General features: G+C 38.3%; 1 protein-coding gene across 4 annotated transcripts in view; it reads right to left on the minus strand.

The window, feature by feature from the left end:
* Positions 1-26,701, minus strand: part of tspan4a (tetraspanin 4a) — a 174,340-nt gene that overhangs the window by 22,040 nt on the left and 125,599 nt on the right. The gene's annotated exons all lie outside the window — the stretch shown is intronic.

A 26,701-nucleotide genomic window follows, 5' to 3' on the forward strand; every position in this document is an offset into this window, starting at 1 on the left:
TGAGGAAGGAAATGCATTCAGCAGTTTGTTGGGGCTCAAGGATACACACAAAAAAAACTCCACAGGGTTCCATAATAATTAGTAATTTTACATTCACAAAGAGTAGCTTTAATAGTTGTTAATGAGTACATTTCAAAAGTTAAAGGTGCAATATGTAATACTGTCAGCTAGCGTTTAAAATAGTCACTGCAGTACAAATTCAAAATAGTGGAGAGAGTCGTCTTCCCTGACCCCTCCTCCCCAAACTCGAAGTTCACGGAGGTTGCCAGGCTGAGACCACAGCATCAATAGTCTCGCTTTATAGACCCTCCTCCAAAGCGCGCTGAAGGAGCATCCACAACAATGTTGCTAGACGCTTGTCTCACATAGCCATTACTTCACAGCACAGTGGAGCTAACGTTAGATGCTGGCTATATTGACAGTCATTAAAGCCTGTGCTCACGCGGAGCTCTGTACCCAACTGACAGATGCACTTTTTTGGCTTAGAATTACGGTAGGAACCGCTAAAAACACAACAACCTCGCCGTCCTCTCCACCCGATGGACAGACACACTTCCTCGGCTTAGAATTATGGTAGGAACCGCTAAAAATAACACTACCTTGCTGTCCTCCCCACTTTATTGGCTTAGAATTACAGCAACAATCGCTAAACACACTGCAAACTCACGGTCCTCTCTTTCCAATTTACAGCCCCCCTCTCTTGGCTTAAAATAACTCACTGTTGTCGGCTACGGCCGCTGAACAGGCTACACGTTGTAAACAGCCGTGGCCTGCTTGCCTGATCCTCCGGTAATGTTAGCAGGGTTAGCCAGGACCAGTCGGGATCACTTTACTGGCTATGTCTCATTTTGTTTTTGCAAGTAACCAAGTTGGGTACTCTAGCTATATAATTCAATGTGAGTACACAAATGTTGAAATGACATAAAATGCCCGTCCCTTGTAGCCGTGATAAATTAGCCTGAAGCTAATGCTTACTGGCTCAGGAGGAAATTAGCCAACTCTCCGTCCTTTTGAGCTCTAAGCTGTCTCCATCTTTCAAATACATCTCCAATATTTACCCGGGGTTTGTTATGTCTCTGGTCACGCAACTGTTAGAAACATGGGTTGGGTAGAATCTATCTCCGTTGAGCCTGTTTGTTTGTTTGCTGCTTTCATGGCTGTCCTAACATTTTTACAGGTATATCTGGCAACCTGGCCTGGCTGTCAAACTAGAACGGAAATTTCAAAAGGAGAAAATACTAATAGCATTGTTGTCAGAAAAGATAGTATTTCAACTTAGCATTTTTCCTTAATATCCTGATGACGCATTGGGGAAATTTTTTGGATTTATTACAGTAAATATATTACATGTTGGACCTTTAAACATGTTACCATAAAATTTGAGTGAAGCTGACTTCACATCATGTAAAGTGTCTTTGCAGTGTTAGGTGAGTTGAGCCATTTCTTTCAAAGTCACAGATTTAAGAGGCGGCGTTCTTCTCGTAAGATCACATGAAGAAAACAGTCAGAGCCCCGTCAAGAAATGTGATATCTGCCACAACAGGTGATGTCTACCTGTACGCCCTAGTTTTATTTAAGTCAGTATTATTTATTAAAGGTCATGAATGCCTGCAGGTATGTGTGAAGCAGTTTTATTAAACTAGTGGCTGTGGGGTAAAATGTGCCATATACCCCGGGGAGCCATATGTTCAGCTTACTGTATATTCACCACTCTAATACTACAGAGATATCACCATGCCAGACCGCTGAACCTAAAACCAGCGGTGGAACGTGAGTACATTTACTCAAGTACCGTACATAAGTACAATTTTGAGGTACTTTACTTGAGTATTTCCATTTTAAGTTTACTTTATACTTATTCTCCACTACATTTATTTGACAACATTACACATTCAGGTTATTAATAGAAAATATAAATTAACTTCTAATAAATGATTATTATGATTATTATAGATTAAGCTACCCGGTAGAAATTTAAGACTTTTTAACATTTTGTAAAAGGATTTTACACTGTGGCAGTTACTTATAGTAAAATATATGATGATATGTATGATATATACTTTTTCCAACACTGCGTAAAACAGAAATAGGCTCATAACCTAGCCAACAAAAAAATCTGCTGAAACAGACAAAAGACAAAGTTACTCTGAAAAGACATATTGAGGAAATTAAGAATAGGACACAGGTTCTCAATCTTTTTTTAGCTAAGAAGCCCTTACAAGATAGAGAATATACCAGGGACCCCCTCATGTACAGTATATGTACCTTGGAATAATTTGACGTAGCCTTTTTTTTACACTTCTATAGTCTTAGTTAGTTGGAAATTAAATACAAATTTGTATATGATGATAATTTAAATGAATGAATCTGAAAACTTTTCACAGACCCACTGGCAGAGTGCCACAGATCCCATTTTGAGAATCATGCCTATAAGCTGCTGCATGACGTCCCAACTCTGGCACAAGGCAACATGCAAGCTGTCAGATGTAGGAATCTAGCTGAGAAAGCCCTTTTGTCCCATGTGAGTGGACTGGATAAAGTTTTCTGAAGCTGTGAACATACAAAAATGAGAAAAGAAAAAGAAAAATACTTTTTATTCAAATCTAAGTAGGTCATTATAGTAAAGACTGACTCCTGTGAAAGTGTGGCAAGCACACTGTGCCTAAGCCAAGGCTGTACTTTTAGCTCAGTATTGATGTTGTCCTCAGGACTTCAGTCGCCCTTTAACTACACCAGGCAAGTCAAAGACGGGCCATCAATTATTTATATGGCGGGGATACAAGGAGAGATAAGAGACGTATATGGAGAGGAGAGGAGAGGAGAGGAGAGGAGAGGAGAGGAGAGGAGAGGAGAAACAGATAGAGACATGTGGATTTAAAAAGGAGAATAGAGGTGGGGAAGAGAGTGAGTGAAGGACAAATGTAAACAGGGGGAAAGAGAAGAGAGAGAAGGCAATGAAGGGCAGAATATGTACAAAGTAAAAGCAAATGCATTGTGGGGCAGATGAAGTGGTTATAGGAGTCCCAAGATAACAGTATAGCAAGCAGAAAAAGGGAGCTTTCAATCTCTGACAGGCCAGGAGAAAGGACATTATGTTTGAAAGAAACACAAGAAAGAGATTTCAGAGGGGAGGAAATAATGAGAGGGAAAATGGCTCAATTTACTTGCTCTTTCCAAACAGTGATATCCATTACCAACCAGTGTCATAAATGTAGGAGGATCACAGAATCAGAGATATAGTAAAATAGATAAAAGCATTAAAAAAGAGGAAAGATCTGTCATCATATTCCCCGCGGATGTACCATAGACACATCATTTCACTCTCAGACGCCAAACTGCATAAAACATGTCCTACTTCCTCTCCTACAATGACTTTATTGATTCAAAAAAATGAGGATTTTAGATTAAATTGCTGCCTTTAAGATGTGAATTCATCACTTCAGCGGCTTTGCACATCAGGATCATTTCAAATCATGGTTGTATTAAATGATTGATATAAAAAGTCATACTTTCTGAATGTACCGAACTATCCCACTGGGTTTCTGCGTTCCTCACCTATTGGGTGCCCAGGAATAGGCTGGTTTCCTGCAAATGCTTTCATTTCATCCTTCCTCCGAGGGAGCCCAGATTACATTCCCCGGACTCTGACCCAATTTAGACTAAATTCAGGGTTTTTTCAAGGGCAGTTTGACTGCAGACATACAGTTCTATACTCTAGTCTGACTTGCATGCGCTTTATTTCCCCCGGCTTGAGCTTAAATCTTTGGAAGTATTGCACTGCATTTCAAAAAAGAGTTATAGGGGAATGCCACCCTTCTGAAGAATCCACATATGTTATTCCTATGCCTCAGGACAGATCGGTCAATAACTGTGAACTTAGACAACTCTTCTTTGAAGCTAGAAACTCAAGAACTAACCCTTAAATTTGTAAAGTGGGATGTGAAATCTGTCGGTGCTCCTCAGATAATGAATGGGACAACCAAGTCACAAATTCAAGGCTTCTGTCTGACTTTTAATTCTGTCCAGGGGCACAGTAATAACATACGTGAATAATTTAAACTGTGTGGCATCCCCCTTTAAGTGACTAATCTTAGTCCTTAGCTGGGGCAAATCAATTACAATCCCAGATGTCCATCCTCTGCTTCTAATCAGTTCCTGATTAACACTTGGCAAACCATGTGAGTAGACAATCAATGCCACTAACGGCGGGGGGGGGGCGGGGGGGGGAGCAGTGAACTAGCAGAATCGCATCAGTAAGGTATAATACTTAAACATCTTTAATCAAGGTAGTAGTAAGGTGATGAATTAAACAAAAACACAAGGTCAAAGCTCATTATCAGAGGTTTAACAGAAACTTCCATTGTGTTTTTACTTGTTTATTGAAACCTGGAATTCAACACAGAAATCCTTGTTTTCATGGCCTGATCTTTTCATGCTGATGCTTCAAAGAAAGTGAAGTATGAAACTATTTTGATGCGTAACTGAAATACTCTTAAAAGCTTTTGCCTGTAGCTATTGACAACAACAGGTACATTATTCTGAAGCTGGCATCTGATGCCTTTATTCTGCCCTGAATCATTTTACATTACAGTATTTTGATTCTTTTTCTGAGGTTTTATCACCCCTTATCTGCTGATTCTCCTTCTCTGTAGTTTAGTCAGACAGTAATGGACTTTTATGTAGTATATGTACAGCCTAAATATTTGACGTTAATTTTTGTACAGCCTAGATATTTGGCGTCTAGTCTTCGTAGCTCCTCATAAGAAAGCATCAAGCAGGGAGAGGCGAGGCCATTAAACGATAATAACTACCCTCGTATAGGGGAATGTAGAATCTAGAGCCTACTTTTGGATATTGGTGTTTTTAAATGCTGTATGAACAGCAGAAGCAACAGCAGCAAAAAAGGACAGCATAGCTGAAAAAGTGCTTTGGATATATGTTGCAGTGAGAGTCATCTTAGCAAAGTGACTGACTGGAGTTGACTGCCTGAACTCACTCTTTTATTCATTTGTTTCTTGAAGTTAATGCATATATATATATATATATATATATATATATATATATATATATATATATATATATATATATATATATATATACAGTACAGGCCAAAAGTTTGGACACACCTTCTCATTCAATGCGTTTCCTTTTTATTTTCATGACTATTTACATTGTAGATTCTCACTGAAGGCATCAAAACTATAAATGAACACATATGGAATTATGTACTTAAAGCGCCCATATTCTGCTCATCTTCAGGTTCATAACTGTATTTTAAGGTTTTACCAGAATAGGTTTACAAGGTTTAATTATCTAAAAACACCATATTGTTGTTGTACTGCACAGCTCTCTCTCACTGCTGTAGATCCTCTTTTCACCTGGTTTCTGTTTTAGCTACAGAGTGAGACCTCTTTTCTTCTTCTTCTTCTGTACTATCTTTGATTGCACTCGCACATGCTCAGTAGCTCAGATGTAGCTCATGTCAGCTAGCTAACTCTAGAGACAGTAAAAGAAAGGCTGTTTCTCCAACTTTGGTCAGTTACAAGGCAGGATCAGCTGGGAGACTTCTAAACCAGGGAGCACATGTAAGTAGTTCTTTTAGAGATTATGGTGAACTTGTGTGTGTTGTAGCAGTGCTTTGCTATTGAGAACGACGTAGCATGCTAGCGTTAGCATTAGCGTTAGCATGCTAACGCTAACGCTACGAGCTAACGGTTGTGGTTAGCCAGCTCATTTCGGACTGAGACGTCACAGTCCGAGCCGATTTTGACCAGCTCACCAGGAGACTGAAGGCAGGACACATTCAGAAACCGTATCTCACTCAGAACAGCATGGATGGATTTATTTCAAAGTCTGTATGTGTGTGGAAGCACCAGAGACACAAAAGAACACCCCAAATCACCAGAAAAAGTGATTTTTTCATAATATGGGCACTTTAACAAAAAATTGTGAAATAACTGAAAACATGTCTTCTATTTTAGATTCTTCAAAGTAGCCACCCTTTGCTTTTTTTATTAATAAGGGAAAAAATTCCACTAATTAACCCTGACAAAGCTCACCTGTGAAGTGAAAACCATTTCAGGTGACTACCTCATGAAGCTCATTGAGAGAACACCAAGGGTTTGCAGAGTTATCAAAAAAGCAAAGGGTGGCTACTTTGAGGAATCTAAAATATAAGACATGTTTTCAGTTATTTCACACTTTTTTGTTAAGTACATAATTCCACGTGTGTTCATTCATAGATTTGATGCCTTCAGTGAGAATCTACAATGTAAATAGTCATGAAAATAAAGACACATTCACATTCAAACACATTGAATGAGAAGGTGTGTCCAAACTTTTGGCCTGTACTGTATATATATATATATATATATATATATATATATATATAGTTTTTTTCTAGTCTTAGAGACCACTCAAAATGCTTTACAAGCCACCATTCACGCACAGAAGACGCTGTTTCTATGCTGTTTTACAGCAACTTTATTAATATTTATCTCTAGTTATTGTTGTTTTTATACTTTTTCTTAGTAACATGTATTATTATTATGGTACTACCTGCTCATCGGAAACGATAAACATGTTGCAGGCAGGGGGCCACAGATTGAACCGCCAACCTTCTGATTAGTGGACGACTGCTCTACTTCCTGAGCCACAGCCGTAAACATTGTTAAATTAAAGTACGAAAAGTTATGAAGGAGATAACAATTGTAGATTCACAAACTCTCCTAGTTTGCAGTTGGCCTCTCTTTGACTCGTCAGCTGGCTTGACTGAGTTGTGATTGACAAAAAATGCTACTGTATCGGCTGAATTATTCATTTTGGAGAGAAACCAAGACAAACCACAGCTCAAGAAATACTGAGGTCACAATTCCTGTTTTCCCCATATAGACATTTTAAACAAGCAACCAAAAAATCTACAAAATTATTACATTTAGTTATATTTTCTCCCAATGTGTTATATTAATATGGTATATTAATTCAACTGGTAAACATTTGTTATATCCCTAATGTTTCAAAGCCTTCTCCTGGAATATAAATATGGTAGAGACATACAAATCCCTGTATTTCAATTAGTGTTAATTTTGTCACCTATTTTTAATTTAGTCTTAGTCTTGTGCCAAATGTCCTTGTTAGTTTTAGTCATTCATATACGTACAGGCCAAAAGTTTGGACACACCTCTTTCAGTGTGTTTCTTTATTTTCATGACTATTTACATTGTAGATTCTCACTGAAGGCATCAAAACTATGAATGAACACATATGGAATTATGTACTTAACAAAAAAATGTGAAATAACTGAAAACATGTCTTATATTTTAGATTCCTCAAAGTAGCCACCCTTTGCTTTTTTTGATAACTCTGCAAACCCTTGGTGTTCTCTCAATGAGCTTCATGAGGTAGTCACCTGAAATGGTTTTCACTTCACAGGTGTGCCTTGTCAGGGTTAATTAGTGGAATTCTTTCCCTTATTAATAAAAAAGCAAAGGGTGGCTACATTTTTTTGTTAAGTACATAATTCCATATGTGTTCATTCATAGTTTTGATGCCTTCAGTGCAAACAATGTAAATAGTCATGAAAATAAAAAGGAAACGCATTGAATGAAAAGGTGTGTCCAAACTTTTGGCCTGTACTGTATCTGTTTTTGTTAGTCAAGTTTTAGTCGACTAATAGTCTTGTCATTTTAGTCTAGTTTTAGTCAAAAGAGAACTCAAGGTATCTTAGTCAAGTTTTAGTCAAAACATTTTAGTCTTTTTTAAAATAAATTATTTCTGAGATTATTTCTGATAACCATTTCAGTCAAATAGTTATATAAAAATAAATAATATAATGTTATATAAATATTGAGCCTCTTCCTTATTTCACCAGTAAATTCCTGTTAAACAACAAAAACAACCACTGGATGGGAAAAGGGTATTTTACAATAACTTTGAATGCAGCACAAAACTGGCGAGGTATATTTCAAGTGAATACGCCTCGTATTCGTATGTGTTGTTTTTCAGACAATTGCAGCTACAAACTGTCGTACGTCTCGGTGTTGGAATCCTACACAGTGAAATACAGACAAACTTTTACACCGTTTAGCTGTCAGCATTTTAACCATGTTTACTCCAGCTGCTAGCTAACGGTAGGCTAACGTTACCTGCTGCCAAGTGTAGTATTAACTAGTGTCCCATGCAGCGAGGTTTCGGTTGCCTCTAACATCCGTTAATGAGCATCAGAGAGAAGGGCAGGCTTTTAAGTGGCACAGAAATCCGCGTAGCTATTCGGTCCGGTAGCTAACGGTCGTTAAGGCACCTGTCGGTGCCGTATTAGCACCGGGTCTCGGTACCCAACCCTAGTAACAGCTGAATATTCTATCTCACGAAAATGAAGAGGAAGGAAAACATTTTAGTCTCGTCTTTTTTCGTCAACAATAATGCATGTTACTTTAGTCTTAGTCAGCGTTTTTCGACATTGGCACAGTCTCGTCATCGTCTTAGTCATGGAAAAAAGGTCATTTTTAGTCTCGTCTCATCTGACAAAATTAACACTAATTTCAATTAAAGTAAATTCAATTTGTATTTACTTATCTATTGTCCCCCAAAATAAATCCCCCCAAATTCCCAGAAAAAATATTGAGGACAGCTCTGAACCCTGAACAGAAGTTAAGACTTATCGCAACCCCTGAAACAGTATGGTATGATGAAAGTGAATAGGAACTTGTTTGTACATGATTATCAGCTTCTCATTCACAGTGATGGAGTTCCTTTCAAACATAATTCAAAGTTTAAAAGTCTTGAAAGATAATTGTTGGAATATGGATATAGAAATATTAGTAATTACATCATTTTCACTTAAATTTCACTTAACTCATTTTATCCAAAGCAGCCCAGTACATTTCAACTTTATTTCCATTGTGATGTTTTCAACAGAAGTCAAACTCCCAGCCTGTCTGTATTAGTGCCTTACTGCTCTGTCTATTGGCCTAAAGAACCAGTAAAGCCTTGGAAGATATTGCAACATGTTCAGCCGAGGCTAATGTTTGACACTGCTGTCAGAGGGGTTTTAACCTTTGCAAGCTCTCTTTGGATTTCAATTTTGTCCTTTTAACCTGGTGCCGTTTCACCAGATGTATGCACCAGAAAGAAAAGGAGAAGACAGAAGTGCAATACATGACTCCTTTCAGCTAAGTAATCACACTTTGTTTGTTTGAATAAAATCATTTCTAATATGTATCCCAAAGCAACTTTACAAACCAAGAACATAAAGTTAAGAATGAGATCTAAAAGACCAAGTAGTCTGAATCAAGAGGAGCAAAAGGGAAACAACTCCAGCATGGTCAAAAGCTTGTCAGGTTCACAGGAAAAAATGTACAGTACAAATTACAGTGTAAATATTATGCACAGACGGGGAGTGAAACACAAACTGTAAACTACACTGTTCTGAGTGTAGAAAGGATGAACACTGTAGTAATGCAGCTTTTCCCCACATTTTTAATGCTTTGGCAGTTCAAAAGTACCCAGCTGGTAATGATATGAAGAGACCCCCCCTCCCCCCCAGGAAGAGTGACAGCATCAGTCGCTTCATCAAGTGCCTCAAAATGACATCCAGTATGTTTGCTTTCAAGTGACAAAGCCCTCTGACATTGTTATACAGCAAAAAAAGTCTGTGGGGAGAAGGTCTGGCTGGATTGATGGGTCAACAAAACATCGGACTTTAACCAGGAAGAGCGCTGTTGGCTTCCCATTTCAAACAGTCAACGTTGCTTGTTTTTAGTGTATAAAATGATTTGAATCTTTTTTTTTTTTTTTTTAGATAATATTCTCTTAAAAAGACGTTAAAATAATAGCTATTTGTATTAAAGACGTAAGTGCAACATTATCTATAAAATATCAGGTCTGTATCAAACTAAGTATGATTTAAAGCAACATTATGCAACTTTTTTACCTTTAAAATGAGTGCTTCAAAATCATTTTGATGCTACACCGACTTGTCATTCCCACGCCACGCCCCAAATGGCGGTTAACAAAGCGGGTACAATCTGTTTTAGCTACAGAGTGAGGCATCGCACTTCTGTTCCATCTTTGTTGGGAGTCGCACATGCGCAGTAGCTGCTAGCCAGTCAGAAGCAGAGTATGAGGGCGTGCCACGCTAGCAGCTAGGAGAGCATTATAAGGTGTGTTACAAAGTGATGCACGTTTGCAACGGAAGTAAAGGCTGGACTACAATAGAGCTGTTTGGAGCAGTTTGTGAACAGTGTTTTCTGATGGTAAGTCCCTTTGGGTTGGACTTTGGGCTTTTTCACTTTGTAAACCTATAAAGTGCACAAAGAAGATATATAACACAATAAAGGAAAGGGAAAAAGCCAAAAAGCATAATATGAACACTTTAAGTAGGCTTAAGTAGGCCTAGGTGTTACCCCCACTTCTGGAACCAAACCTACACCCAATAAAAACCCTATATACGTTAAGTTATGCGGTCAGAAACTTTTTTTTGTTTTCACATGGACATGCTATTTAAACATCAAATACTAATGTACTAAATCATTACACTGTAATTTGCGGGTTGTAAATCTAAAGCATTACCGATTTGAGTTCAGTTTCTCACTGCATCTGGCTGAGGTGTGTTCATGTTTATACAAATGTTTTTGTAGGAGTGGTGACATATTTGCTCTCGTGTTTCTTCATACAGTAGTATCAGGAACTTTGCTAAATTGCAATTTAAAGTTTTTATAATTACCATCTTTGCAATTCCTCAACATTATCTGCAGCACTCAAACAGCACACTCACTTTTCACATTTATTCACGGACACAAACAAATGTCCTGTCTGTTTGTCGATCATCTCAATTTGTCTCTCATATTAACATTGCCCTGACGTGGGTGTATTTTAGCAATGCGATTAGCCAGGGGAGTTTATCTAATTGCATTTCTCCCAGTCTACTTGAAATGAAAATTTGTCGGGCTTGAAATGTATTCAGACAGGGGTGCTGCATTTTGATATCTTGACAAGCTAAAATGTTTTGACGGCTAATGCAGGAACAGTAATGATGTGGAAAAAGTGGAGCTATCGGGCTTGAAATGGGATTTCAGAACGTCTCACATGTCGTACGTCTGCGTTTTTAAATAGATGATGCTTGTAGTTAGCTTTACCGCATGAGTGGTTGCACTTCACCTGCAGTGGATACCTTTTCCATTTCCTTCTCCTTATCATATTATTTCAAATTAAGTCTAACAGCAGCGGAATAGAGCCAAGAAGTGAATATAGTGATGTGAGAGTGACAGCAAAAACAGATCCTGGTTCTCCGGAGAAATGATGCATGTCAACACAATATACCATGAGACATCTTCTCACTGGAAAAACTAGATTTTTGTTTTTAAACATCCAACAGAATGAAACACAGTGATTTACGCAGCAGTAAGATAGTGAGGGCAGGTCTTTGTTTAGATATGCATGAAAGATCCCCTAAGATAAAGTAACGCTCACTACAACTGCACTATTTATTATTCATAGATATATATCAATATCAAATCTATCTATCTATCTATCTATCTATCTATCTATCTATCTATCTATCTATCTATCTATCTATCTATCTATCTATCTATCTATATATCTATCTATCTATCTATCTATCTATATATATACATATATAGATGTTCTCTACTCTCTCCCTCCCTCTGTCTGTCCTAATTGCAGGAGTGGAGTCTGGTGTGCGGGAGTCACCCCTCATTTCCACCAACTGCGGTACGGCTGCGGATCAGCTCTGCTCCGTGTCGGCTCCGTGCTCCGCCATCCTTAAATACCCGCCAGGTCCGGATTTGTTGTCTCTGCGTATCTCCTCCGGAGGGTTGCGGATCGCCGGAGCTGGGACGGAGTCGGAACGCAGCCGTTCAGTGAAAAGACACACATTGACTTTAATGGAAACCTATTGAGTCTGCCGCCTTTCTGGAGCTGATCCGCAGACGTTCTGCAGTTGGTGGAAATTGGGGGTCAGGGTTCCAGCTTCCTCTTATCTACCACAATCAACCTCCACCTCATACAGCCGGTCATTCCTTCACTCTGTGTCAGATCATAGACAATACTACAGTTAGTCTCGCTCCAGACAAACCTTTGCCTATCTGTTTAAGTCTACTTGTATGTTTGCCTGTCCTGATTCCTTTTCTTGTGCCTCCAGCTGCCATTGGTACCTGACTCCTGCTACTGCTCCACTCCTGCCATATACCGAACCAGAACCACCGCCACTGGACCCCGTTTGTAATGTCTCTCTCTGACGGACCCGCTCCTTCCCGGAATTCACCTGACCTGTTCTCCACCCTGGAAACCTGGGCTTGCCTCCCCATTATATATATATATATATATATATATATATATATATATATATATATATATATATATATATATATATATATAATAAATTATAACAAAGTAGAAGAGCAGAACAGAGCAAATGCTTATAGTCTGTTACAAAACCAGACTAAGTGCCTATAGTCATGGTTGTGGCTCTGTAGAGCTTAGCAGGTATAAAGTTTCTTAGTTGAGCTTGTTAATTATCTCTGATTACAACTACGTACATTTTAGTGTATTAGTGTGTCTAGACCTTTGATTAATTGTGTTTAAACTGCTCACAAAGGCTTATAGAGGGGGTTACGATAAAGTATTACTGATTTTTAATAGCAGGCATTTGTAAAGTTTTACGAATGGCGCCATCAGAACAAAATACATGGCCACTACATCTGCTGTTCTAGATGCAGTAGTTGCCATGATTCATTTTAACAGCTCTCGTACCCTTTGGGTTAGTGGATGAGGTCTTTTGGGGATCCAACCTGACCATAGCTCTTCATGACTGCATTTTTACAGCAGCATTACCTCACCTTGACTCATCCCAAAGCACACAAAGCAGATAGGAAATCACCTCCATGGCTGCCAGCATGACAGGCCAGCCGTCAACCACTGAGCTGCAGAGGAAATACCTCATGATGCATTGACCTGATAACTAACAGCATGTAGAGGTGAGAAAACAAATGATCCTGGCAGGATGAGCCACACTGTAGGTACACTCTGAAATGAGGGTCGTGGTATGATGACTTTTTCTGTTGTTTTGTTTTTATGAGAAAGTTGCCAGAAGAGAGTAACAGAGGGGTCATGCTGTCCTAAAGCAGATTTAAAACCACATGTATCTGTAAACAGTCTTTAATGTCAGAGAAGTCAATAGGACATACCAGCGTGCATCCATAAAACATTTTTTTTTGCCAATAAAATACCTGAGTACTGACACGGTACTACAGTAGAATACAAACTAGTTTTTCTAACAGAAAAAACTAAAATCTTATTTCCATTTAAAAGAAGCCAGGATTCTGAAATGCTCAAGCCAAAAATAATCGTGTTTATATTTTTGTTCAGAATTATGATTTAAATCAGCAAATGTCTTATCAAACAATAAGTAAACAGGATTATAAATGTAAGATAAGAATTTGATGCCAAGTTTCAGTACTCCACAGTTTCTCTGTGCTATTGACACATTTAGGTCATAACTTTGAAATGGTTTGAGGTTTGCTAACCAGCTTCACATATCACCAAGTATACACCATAAAAATAAATACACCTTTGGCTTTATGGTAAGCAATCAAAACAAATATAAAAAAAGATAAATATATCCAAACAGAGATAGATACATCAGTTTCTCCACTCAAAGGAGCCTAGATTATAATCATAGACTGTAAAAAAAATGATGGACGTAGAAACACTGACCTCACCCATTGATTTGTGGACTACTGTTTTGAAACCTTAAAGGAACACGCCGACTTATTGGGAATTTAGCTTATTCACCGTAACCCCCAGAGTAAGACAAGTCGAAACATATCCTTCTCATCTCTGTGCATGCTGTAACGCTGTCTGACGGTTCCAGCATTAGCTTAGCCCAGCACAGATCCTGCAGGTAACTGGTTCCAACTAGCCTACTGCTCGAATTGTGACAAGTGACAAAACGCTAACATGTTCCCTATTTACATGTTGTGATTTAGAGTTTGACGCGTGTCGTAAAAAAACCTTAACATGAGACACAGCCATCTTCTATCCGTAAACAAACCGGGAACTATATTCTCAGATAGGCTTGCTGCGATCATATCACTCCGCCCAAGTACTATATTCTTCCGCATGAGAATATAGTTCCCGGTTTGTTTACGGTTAGAAGATGGCTGTGTCTCATGTTATGTTGTTTTTTGTACACGCTGTGACTCTACAAATCACAACATGTAAATAGGAACATGTTGGCGTTATTTTGTCACTTATTCGGAGCAGTAGGATTACTGGAACCATTCACCTGCCTGTTCTGTGATGGGCTGATGCCGCTGGAGACGTCAGACAGCTTTACAGCACACACGGAGATGAGAAGGGTATGTATCGACTTGTGTAACTCTGGTGGTTACGGTGAATAAGCTAAATTCCAAATAAGTCGGCGTGTTCCTTTAAGTTTGGCAGTTTGGTCATCGTCGTCTTGATTTTTTTAACCCAGATGTGAATATTTTTAGACAAGAGGGTGGAGATGGGGAGGATGATCAGAGGTGTCAAGTAACGAAGTACAAATACTTCGTTAACTTACTTAAGTAGAAATTTTGGGTATCTATACTTTACTGGAGTAATTATTTTAGAGCATACTTTTTACTTCTACTCCTTACATTTTCACGCAATTATCTGTACTTTCTACTCCTTACATTTTAAAAATAGCCTCGTTACTCATATTTCAGTTCGGCTTGTTTTCATTCCAGCTCGTCAGTCATCAAAAACACACACACAAAAAAACCTCTCCAAATCGCTCCATCCGGAGAGAGTGAATGTGATTGTGGTTGGATAAGAAGTATAAACATAGCTATTCCGACACCCTATTGGTTTGTACGCGATCCATAACACCTGTACAGACCCGGTGCTAATAAGCCACCGGGCCCTAACGACCGTTATCTACCGGACCGAATAGCAACACGGATTTCGGTGCCTTATTTAGGAGCCAGTTAAATGCCTGCGCTTCTTTCTGATGCTCCGAAAACGGACGTTAGAGGGAACTGAAACATCGCCGCACGGGAAGCGGGTATAAGTTAGCAGCAGGTTTGATATTCGCAGGATATTCGTTTTCGACCTACCCCCATTCAGTGTCTTCAATAAAATTCCACTACATTACTAGTGTAGTATGTTGAGGACAGCTTAGGACACTTTGTCAAAAAAAAAAATCACAATGGTATTTGTTGTCGCTACCGATTTACAAGCGAAAACAGCACTTCAATCTATGTTCCGGCTGTTGGCTGAGTTAGGGACCGTCTACAAATTACATTACTCAGGCTGGTGACATAGACTACTGGGATTCTTTCAGGAAAGAAATCACCAAAAATCACCAAAAGTACATTTTTCTCATTCTGATTGCTGTAGTACTTGCCAATGGTAAGCCTTTACTTACTACAGGTCATATTTTTCTCATATGTCACATTATAGTGAAACGGGATGGAATTAAAAGTTTAAAATATTCACTAAAAATCAACAAAAGTACATTTTCTCATTCTGATTGCTGTAGTACTTGCCAATGGCAGGCTACTACTTACTACAGGTCATATTTGTGTCATATGTCACATTATAGTGAAACGGGATGGAATTAAAAGTTTAGAATATTCACTAAAATCAACAAAGTACATTTTCCTCATTCTGATTGCTGTAGTACTTGCCAATGGTAAGCCTTTACTTACTACAGGTCATATTTTTCTCATATGTCACATTATAGTGAAACAGGATGGAATTAAAAGATTAAAATTATCACCAAAATAAACCAAAGACATTTTCTCATTCTGATTGCTGTAGTACTTGCCAATGGCAGGCTAGCTACTTACTACAGGTCACATTTTTCTCATATGTCACATTATAGGGAAACGGGATGGAATTAAAAGTTTAAAATATTCACTAAAAATCAACAAAAGTACATTTTCTCATTCTGATTGCTGTAGTACTTGCCAATGGTAAGCCTTTACTTACTACATGTCACATTTTTGTCATATGTCACATTATAGTGAAACGGGATGGAATTAAAAGTTTAAAATATTCACTAAAAATCAACAAAAGTACATTTTCTCATTCTGATTGCTGTAGTACTTGCCAATGGTAGGCTACTACTTACTACATGTCACATTTTTGTCATATGTCACATTATAGTGAAACAGGATGGAATTAAAAGATTAGAATTATCACCAAAAATCAACCAAAAGACATTTTCTCATTCTGATTGCTGTAGTAGCTGCCAATAGTGGGCTGCTGGTTACTACAGGTCATATTTTTTTCATACGTCACATTATAGTGAAACGGGAAGGAATTAAAGTTTAAAATATTCACCAAAAATCAACCAAAATACATTTTCTCATTCTGATTGCTGTAGTAGCTGCCAATAGTGGGCTACTACTTACATATGACATATGACAAAAATGTGACCTGTAGTAAGTAGTAGCCTGCCTTTGGCAAGTACTACAGCAATCAGAATGAGAAAATGTACTTTTGTTGATTTTTAGTGAATATTTTAAACTTTTAATTCCATCCCGTTTCACTATCATGTGACATATGACACAAATATGACCTGTAGTAAGTAGTAGCCTGCCATTGGCAAGTACTACAGCAATCAGAGTGAGAAAATGTCTTTAGGTTGATTTTTGGTGATAATTTTAATCTTTTAATTCCATCCTGTTTCACTATAATGTGACATATGAGAAAAATATGACCTGTTGTAAGCAAAGGCTTACCATTGGCAAGTACTACAGCAATCAGAATGATAAAATGTACTTTTGTTGATTTTTAGTGAATATTTTAAACTTTTAATTCCATCCTGTTTCACTTTAATGTGACATATGACAAAAATGTGACCTGTAGTAAGTAGTAGCCTGCCATTGGCAAGTACTACAGCAATCAGAATGAGAAAATGTCTTTTGGTTTATTTTTGGTGATAATTTTAATCTTTTAATTCCATCCTGTTTCACTATAATGTGACATATGAGAAAAATATGACCTGTAGTAAGTAAAGGCTTACCATTGGCATGTACCACAGCAATCAGAATGAGAAAATGTACTTTTGTTGATTTTTAGTGAATATTTTAAACTTTTAATTCCATCCCGTTTCACTATAATGTGACATATGACACAAATATGACCTGTAGTAAGTAGTAGCCTGCCATTGGCAAGTACTACAGCAATCAGAATGAGAAAATGTACTTTTGGTGATTTTTGGGGATTTCTTTCCTGAAAGAATCCCAGTAGTCTATGTCACCAGCCTGAGTAATGTAATTTGTAGATGGTCCCTAACTCGGCCAACAGCCGGAACATAGATTGAAGTGCTGTTTTCGCTGGTAAATCGGTAGCGACAACAAATACCATTGTGATTTTTTTAAAAACTCCTTCTTCCCTCAAAAAAAAAAACAAAAAAAGGACATTGTGATTTTTTTTAAAAAACCTTTCCCTCTCCCCAAAAAAAAACACAACAAAAGTAGTGGAGGTTGGGGTAGGTCGAAAACGAATATCCTGCGAATATCAAACCTGCTGCTAACTTATACCCGCTGCCTACGTGTCACCTTTTCAGCCCTTCTGAGTTTGCAGGTATGATTTTAATATAACATTATTATAGTCATATGATTTTGTCCCTGCGTTTTAGAGTTAAGCTGTTGTCCTTTATGGCATTTCTCCCCCTTACATCAGGGGTCTTGAACGTTTTTTAAGCCAAGGACCCCATAACTTAAAGTGAGATGTAGCAGGGACCCCCTACTACACATTGTATGAAATTAAGTTGCATATTAAACTGGGCCTACAATAACTGTTAGGGTAACCTAAAGCCTTCTTACATACCTTTTTTCATAAGCTATTAAAATATTAATTGTTGCCATGATTTTATAAATCATATTTTAATGTTACGTGGCACAGTAAATCTAGGATTAACTGTATCTGTGGGCTGATATCTTAGTGACTACCTTACCTGTAGGCCAGTAAGCCTATCATCAGTGGGAATTTATATTTGCTAATAATATGTTGGAAGTATGTTAAGGCATTTTTTTTTAATTTTTTTTTAAAGACTCAAAAATGTACAATAATTTGGAGGCCCCCCTGCAATGACTCTGAGGACCCCCTGTTGAAGATCTCTGCCTTACATTACTTTTACTTTTATACTTTAAGTAGTTTTGAAAGCAGTACTTTTACACTTTTACTTAAGTAAAAAGCTTGAGTTGATACTTCAACTTCTAAAAAAGTCTTTTCAAACCCTAGTATCTATACTTCTACTTGAGTAATGAATGTGAATACTTTTGACACCTCTGAGGATGATGCAGACAAGCTAGTGTTGTTTATGGTTGCAATGGTGTTGCTCTAAGATAAATGCTAAAGAGGGAAAGTTACAGATTTTCACCTGGCTGAAGGGAGTCAATGGGAGGAGTTTAACCGGCAGATAAATGCGGACCTCCGGGTACTGGGGCCATATTTATCTGCGTACGGCAGAACACAGAAAATTGGCAAACTTTCTCGAGTTACCAGCTAACGCTACCACTAGCTAGTGTTAGGTTATAAAAAGTTAAACCATTGGTGATGTCTGATAAAAATATACTTTTAGTTAAATGAACACTGAATCAATACCGATTGCATCACACCACACTAATCAGCATTTGACTGCCTCACTCCAACCTAGTTTCTAAAGAATTAATTAGGTTATGTCTGTTATTTAGCATGAAAGTAGATGCTCTAGGAGACTTATTGTTTAAACAACTTTGGGAGCCACTCCCTGCTAAGCCAGACTGATTAGAACAAAGAAAATGTGTATCTCTGTAGAATTGGCACTACCATGATAAACAACCTTTGTTTGTGACCTGGAGTGAACCTGACATCAGAGGTGTGTCCTTAACCTGAGAGACAGGAATATAATTCGGAAACAGAGGTGATCTCAGGACTGCAGACCTGGGACCCGACAAGGGAACAAGGTTCTGCAGTCCGCTGGTTGCAGTGTATTGTTTTGTAATGTATCATGACTGATTGCCGTAATTCCTGAAGAGGAGACATGTCATTTCAGTCCACTGCTGGCAGTGTTTTCATGTTTTATGTTTGATTGTGTTTTGACTGTCGTTTTCATCGTGTTGTTTTATTAAACCTTTTGTTTAACTTTCAATTCGACCCCAACCTCTCCTTCCTCCTCAGAAATCGAACGATCATGTAATTTAGAGATTTCCTAACACTAGCTAGCTTGGTTGGCAAGGTCCCTATACTGAATGCTGAAGAAATTTGTTTTAGGCGACCAAAGTATTCAAATCAACTTTGATAAAGTGAAAACACACTGTGAGAGTGTCAAGGTTTAAGATGATAACATGGACAGCACCCCAAAACAAGTTCACACCTATTTTAATGTACACAGAGCCATGGATAGGCATCGCTAAGCCTCTATCATGATTGACAGGTTGGCGTGTAGCCACGCCCCTCAAACATCCCCTGCTTTATCGTCAATTCTAAAATAGTCTAAATGGGACTTTAATTTACAAAACGAACATCACGCTGTATTGAAGAAGACTTGAAACTTGATTGAGAGAAACTCATTATAAAAATGTTTAACAAGGTAATAAATCAAGTGAGAAGTAGGGTCATTTTCTCATAGACTTCTATGCAGTTGGACTTCTTTTTGCAACCAGTGGAGTCGCCTCGTCCTGGAAATTAAATAGAATGCAGGTTTAAGGCACTTCCACGTTGGTTTTACTTTTCAGACCCACAGTTTATTTACAGAGATTTTAATTTTCCATTTATAAGACAAGACATTAAGATAAGCTATCATCATAAGGTACAAATATGTACAGAAAGATAAGGAATACTGGAAAAAAAGAAAACCAACCAAATCCAAAATGTGCATCATAGTGTGTTTAAGCATAGATAGGACAGACCACTAGCCTGGAAGCCAAACAAATCTGCCAACTCATGTTTCATTTGCTCTGGCAGATGCGTCTCCCCCAGAGACCCTAGAACCCTACAAAGAGCCATGTGGGGTCAAAGCTTTTGACTATAAATTCTCACTCATACGACAATGTTTCTCTTCACTCCTTGATCACCTTTCACATCCGTTCTCTGATTTGACTTTGGTAGACCTTTTTTGTAGAATTAGATGAAGCGAGTTGAAGTGAAGTCAGCACAACAAAAAGGTGATTGACAAAAAGCAGAGAATACTGAAAATCACAGACTGATGACACAAAGCAGTTTAAGAGTAGCTGAGGGCAGAATTTTTCTGTTGGGGTCAAACGCGTATTGCATTTGAATTTTAAATTAAACACAAATCTGTTTGATTGATGTCTTCTGAGGTGAGCTATTCATATTTGGTATTTAACAGTGGATGAGTAAAACTAGTAGAATCATACAGTACACAGAGGGCACTGTTTATACATCTTTTTTGCAATATAAAGGATTCCAGCATAATAGGCCTTTTAAATCAGAGCACACAAACACACAGCCTTTCAGTTATTGATCTGGGTTTGAATCATTTATACAACAGACTCCAAGTCCTATCAATATGGTTGCATAACTGCTTTATATGCACCTCAGGGGTAAATTTTAAAGGAGCTAGAGCAAAAGAGGCCAATCATTTCTATCACTTCAACTGTGCCTATTGAGTGTCAGCCTTTTCGATTGGCTGGTTTCATTCCACTGGTCATCCCTGCAGGCACTTTGATAAGTAAATGAATCTAATAGTCTACTACCAAAAGGTACTTTTACTGCCACACATACCGCTGCCAGTGTTGTATTACTTTAGATTGGTTATTACAAATAATAATGTAATAATATTAAGTAGTATTAAGAGTAGCCTATTATATTACACACACAACCAGCTAAGCAGAGGTCTACTTAGCTGTGAGTGAAAAGACCTGTGTGAGCATACAGGGCCTTTAAATGCCCAAATATGCTGCTGCACCACTGTTGCTCATGTAGCATTTCATAAACAGGCTAGACTGTCGTGTTGCTTTGATTGAATTTGAAAGGTGGGAGCATCTGTTGAAGTTAAATATTTTTCAACTTGAGTAAAATAATTTGTGCTTTATGGCCTATGGCTGTGCCAAACAGAGAGAAGAGGAGAGAAACTGAAGGAGTTATTTTTTTAAGTTTGCCGCTGATTGATCTACACACACAGCATGCAGGCTTCAACTCGCCAGCTTCATTCATAAAACAAGGAAGTACTCTTAAATTGATTTATGACCATTTTAGGACCAGGGGAAACCATTTCTCCTTGTTTGATAATATTAAAAGTAAGGTTAGGCTTTGCTGCCGGCTTCCCAACTCATTTTAAAAAGACGGAGAGAAAAGAGTACTAGTTCCTTCAAAATAGTTTGTGCTAACATGCATGTTGTGAATTGATGTCTTGACTGTGTTCATTTGGTATTTGTGAGCTTGGCTACAAGGCTGTAAGGCTGTTAGGCTGCTGGCTGTGCTAAAGATTTGCTTGTGGTTTTGTCTTCACATTTGTTGGCTGCTAATTTTTGCTCTTCTGCTATCCAGCTATGAAGCATCTGTATTGGTATTATTTGGAAGTAGTTAGTTAGTTACTTTGTGGGGGCTTTTTTTTTATATTGGCTTTAGGGATATGACTTTTGACTTGCACACACTGTTCTGTTTGAGTTAACTAACTGAACTACTACTAGCAAAAAAGCAACTAAACTTTATGTGAAATAGCAAATTTAATACAAACAGTAAATGTATATGCAAATGTATACAAAGACTAGCATACATATGCTAACAATCAGTCAATGAACTACTTAAAGGGGTGATAGAATGCAAAAACGATTTTACCTTGTCACAGTTCGGTGGGTAAATAGGACATACATAGAAGCTCAAAATCCCATTGACACCCCTTTACTATGAAAATATTATATTTTGAAACTGCCGCTGAAAACGGGCGAATCTCAACAAAGCTGGAAGTTGACGTCAACCTCCCAAAAACCGGAACCTTTGTCAGCCCTTGGGTGTATCAAGAGAACGGTCATGCCCCAACATTTACATAGGCTACACAACTGACCTGAGATCAGGTAGTCTTCTGAATCTAGCTAGGTCACGCAGATCTCTAGCTAGGTCACGCAGGCTCTATCAATGGGACTCGCGGACAAGCGGCGTTTATTTCCCCAATCGTTTGTTTAAATAACTCAACACATTATAATTACACACATTAAAAGATTAACTGAAACCTGTGGTAAGAGATTGCTGGCATAACAAGCTCGCTGACCGCGCTCTCACTCACATACACCGGGCATTTAGCTAGCAGGAAGAGGGGAGTTGCAGGCCCTGGAGCTCTGTCAGGGCAGGGGCATTTGGTTGTCATTAGACCAAGAGACGGTGACTTTGCGCGGGTATGGAGTGCAGTGGGCTGCCAGTCGTGACGGAGCTCCAAGTACCTCATAGCAGGCCTGGGTCTGTGAAGGAAGGCAGGCCGGACGGCGAGGCAGCAACACAGGCAGCACCGGCGCTGAACTCCGACACACAGTCGGACAAAATTTGCAATTAGCCATCCATTTTCGTAAAGCGGCCCATATTTGAGCTTTACATAGTTGATTTCTCGCATAAAAAAGTTTCAAAAGTGAATTTTGTAATGGAATAGCCCGATAAACAATGTATAACTTTGCAGTGTCTGAAATATGAGAGTCTCCCATGTGTTTCTATGTAGTTTGCTCAAACCAATCAGCACATAGCTCATTCGGAATATTAATGAGCATACCATATTTGGAAGAAAAGCTCTTGTTCCAAATGGAGCCATATTCACAGGGTAGTTAAGGGCCTAATAAAATAGCATTCAGGCAATTTTCAGCCCAACCAATGTTACATACCCTATTAGGAGACCTTAAGGAACAGTGTAAAATACCCTATATAATCATTCTATCACCCCTTTAAGTACACTTAAGAGGTCTGAGAGGCTCTTAAGACTTCATAATTAACTGGTCGTCAATACAGAGACCTTTGGACTCTCGTCAAGAGATCACACCTTCTCTACTGCAATTCTACTACTCTTACTTCTACGACTACTGCCACAAATTATAATAATACAAATTATAATTGTTCAATCCTTAAAATAATGCTGGTTTTCTGCTGTCATTGCTTTGTCATTGTTTGTTTGTCTGGGTGAGTAATTTTCCCTTGAGGTGATAATAAAGCCAAGCGGACGAGGTTGTAAACCCATGGCGATGTGTTATATAAAAAACCCATACATACATTTTCGATATCACGCTGCTGAGTAAGACTCATTTTTATTGACTCAGACACGTTGAAACAATAGTGGCTCCACTAAAGTTAACCTTCTAGGAACTTGTCATCATCCTTAGGAACCAACAAAGTGAAACAAACGGTGACTGTTTCAGGTGTGTTGTTTGAAGTAGCTTCCAGCTGCGTGACAGAGCTTTTTATCAGGTCTAAAGCCGCTGTAATAAACTGGACCACTGAGCGTGACCATCCCTGAAGCCTGGGATGGAGTTCATCAGCATGCACCGACTGCTACAGTCTGTTTAAGTTATGGCATATGGAAGGCTTTTGTAGACTGGAGGATTGGCATTGGCTTGTACTCAACTGCAGGGCTGCTTCTATGGTGTTACCATGGTGACGGAGGAGGGAAAAAGCAGCAGGTCCTGATAATCAGAGATAAAGTAGAGCTCTAAAAACCATGGGACACAAGAAGATTAAAACTAAAGTAACTCTGACAAGGATCTAAAATATGGGTCCTATATATTTGTGTGCCTGGAAAGAAGTATTACATTCTTTAACCTAGTATGTTTATGTATCCCTTATTCAATGTACATTCCTACAAATAAGTTAACATTTATTTTGAAGCAACTCTAGATTGTAAACTGAGCAGATAGATAGATAGATAGATAGATAGATAGATAGATACTTTATTCATCCCAAGGGAAATTTTAGGCATCCAGTAGCTTAGACAACCATAACACAACAAACATATAAACACATATATCTCACATACATAAAAATCACTCACAGAAAATTAGGTATAAAAATCACTCACAGAGATTTAAAGAGTTAAAGGTGCTAAGGTAGACAGTGTGCAATGGTGGTAGTGCAAATGAGAACAGTGTAGGGACTGATCAGTGCAATAGCTTATTAAATATTAACTATGACTATGAAAAGACAAGAATGTAAACCTAATAGAATTAGAATTGCTTGATGGAAAATAAATAATATACGTTAAGAACAATATATTACAGGGAATAAGTTATAAGATGTATATGTTATGACAGAAGTCTCTGTCACTGAACATGCTCCTCTGTTTAAAGAACGTGTTGTGTAGTGGGTGTCCATGATCGCCAGCATCCTATTCATGGTCCGTTTCTCTGCAGTTGTGAGTGACTCCAGCTCAATGCCAACAACTTAGAAAAAACTTAAACACTGCAAACACTTAACTACTTTATAATCAGAGTCAAGACATGTTTTGAGTTTGCTTTAAAGTGCCCATGTTATACTTATTTCATGTTCATAATTGTATTTTGAGGTTGTACCAGAATAGGTTTACATGGTTTAATTTTCAAAAAACACCATATATTTGTTGCTGCACATTGCTGCAGCTCCTCTTTTCACATTGTGTGTTCAGGTCTCTGTCTTAGCTACAGAGTGAGGAATCTCACTTCTATCCCATCTTTGTTGCACATGCGCAGTAGCTAGGCAAGGATCACATCAGCTAGCTGTTTGTTTCTTCAACTTCGGTCAGTACAAGGCAGGATTAGCCGGGAGAGTTATTCTAAACGAGAGCGCACTTCCAACTTTGTGTGGAATACCTGCATAACAGGGACATGTAAGTAGTTCTTTTGTAGATTATGTTGAACTAGTGTGTGTTGTAGTAGTTTTTTGCCATTGAGAATGAGCTAGCATGCTAGCGCTAGCATGCTAAGGTTAGCCACCTCGTCTCGGCTACTGACGTAGAAAGCCCTGCAGATTTTGACCAGCTCACTCGGAGACTGAAGGCCGAAGACATTCAGAAACCTGTATCTCACTCAAAACAGCATAGATGTTTTTTGTTCCAAGTTTGTATGCGTGTGGAAGCACCAGAGACACAAAATAACACCCCAAAACCCAGAAAAAGTGTTTTTTTCATAATATGGGCACTTTAAAATGTGTTTAATGTCACAATGACATTTTGGCATTGCCTGACATTACTGGAGTTAGACAAAAGTCACAGTGAAGTACACAAAACCCCCAAACAAGTAATACCAGGGCCAAAATCTCCGATGATACTAAAATGTTTAATTAATAAAAGCAGCAAATTTATCACACAGAAGGGAGCAAGGTACCATGATTTAAAAAGAATACATGTTCATCATCATCATCAAAAGATTTGTCTTTGATGTGAAACATTTCTTTTTACTATTCTCATTTAATTTCTTCATCACATGTATAAGGAATAACTCCAAATGATGAACAGCCATCATTCCCCTTTTGGGTTGTGTTTCTTCTTCTCTGAACTAACGAGGTGAATGCTGCATACAACAGCAGCGAGCATCAAAGAATGAATCCACTAAGAGGTGGTTTGTGCCCAAAACATGGAAAAAACATTCCTCTTCTTAATGAGGTACAATGTAGAATTACAATTTCATATGATTCTATATCATAGTTTGTATATGCAAAACAATGCTGGGTCTCAAATCGCGTACCTCCGTACTTACACTTGCTATTTTTAATGGAGATGTGTAGTCACCCAATCTTGTCGAAATGGCGGCCAAGGAAGCTGCAGGGTAGATGCTAGATCGTGGTTACCGATAACTGGTTTAATCACCACCTCGCGTGAAACAGGGCACACACACAAGCAAGAAACAAAGCCCGTTCATTTTGTAATAAAATTGAAGTGAGAAAACACAGCATTGTTTTCAGTATTCATGCTAGCATCAATAAAATATATTTTAAGTATTGGTATTAGGACTTAGTATTGGTAGTAGCAAGGGTTAAAGTGCGTTCCGGCACATTCGATATAAGTACAGTTATCAAATTGGCAGTTTCATACATCAGTTTTCTAGTTTGTTTAAAATAACGCCAAATATCAAACAACATTCCAGTGTGTCCCCTATTCACTCTCAGCTGCGCACCGATGGAGTCCATGCCATAGACTGTATAAAACTGGTCCATGCACAAGGCGACTGTCTGTTGTTTGTTCATTATGTCTGTAATAAAATAGAGGACAGTCGTGTACGATCTGGTAAAGTCAGTTGAACAGGTAAAGATCACGTTGTCGGTAGCCTACCGGTTACAAACAGGCTCGATAGTGAATTTTTTTTAGCCGAGCTGGACAGAATATTCAGTAAAAATAGATCGGTGATGCTGTTTTGTTCTCTGAAGTAAGCTGGAAGTGAACGTAGCCCTGGTGTGATTTGAGTAGTGACTGCATCGGACTCTGTTTAAAAAAAATAGCCTTTTCAATGCTTGACAGTACTTGGTCATATGTTAACTTAGGAGGCAATTTGGCCTTGTGAGCTCTGATTAATTTGGCATGCAGTTAACACACCAGTCATCATTTAACGAAAACTCAACTCCTGGCAATTGCTCCTGATGTTCTTCAACACTGTCTTGGAAGAAGGAAATAATAAGTGTGGTATAAGTGTGGTGAACTAACTTTAAAAGCGATTTTTATTTAAGTTCTATGTAGTGGATAGAGACTTTAAAGGTCCCATGGCATGAAAATTTCACTTTATGAGGTTTTTTAACATTAATA

The sequence above is a fragment of the Perca fluviatilis genome, chromosome 3 (assembly GCF_010015445.1).
Source record: "Perca fluviatilis chromosome 3, GENO_Pfluv_1.0, whole genome shotgun sequence".
NCBI lineage: Eukaryota > Metazoa > Chordata > Actinopteri > Perciformes > Percidae > Perca > Perca fluviatilis.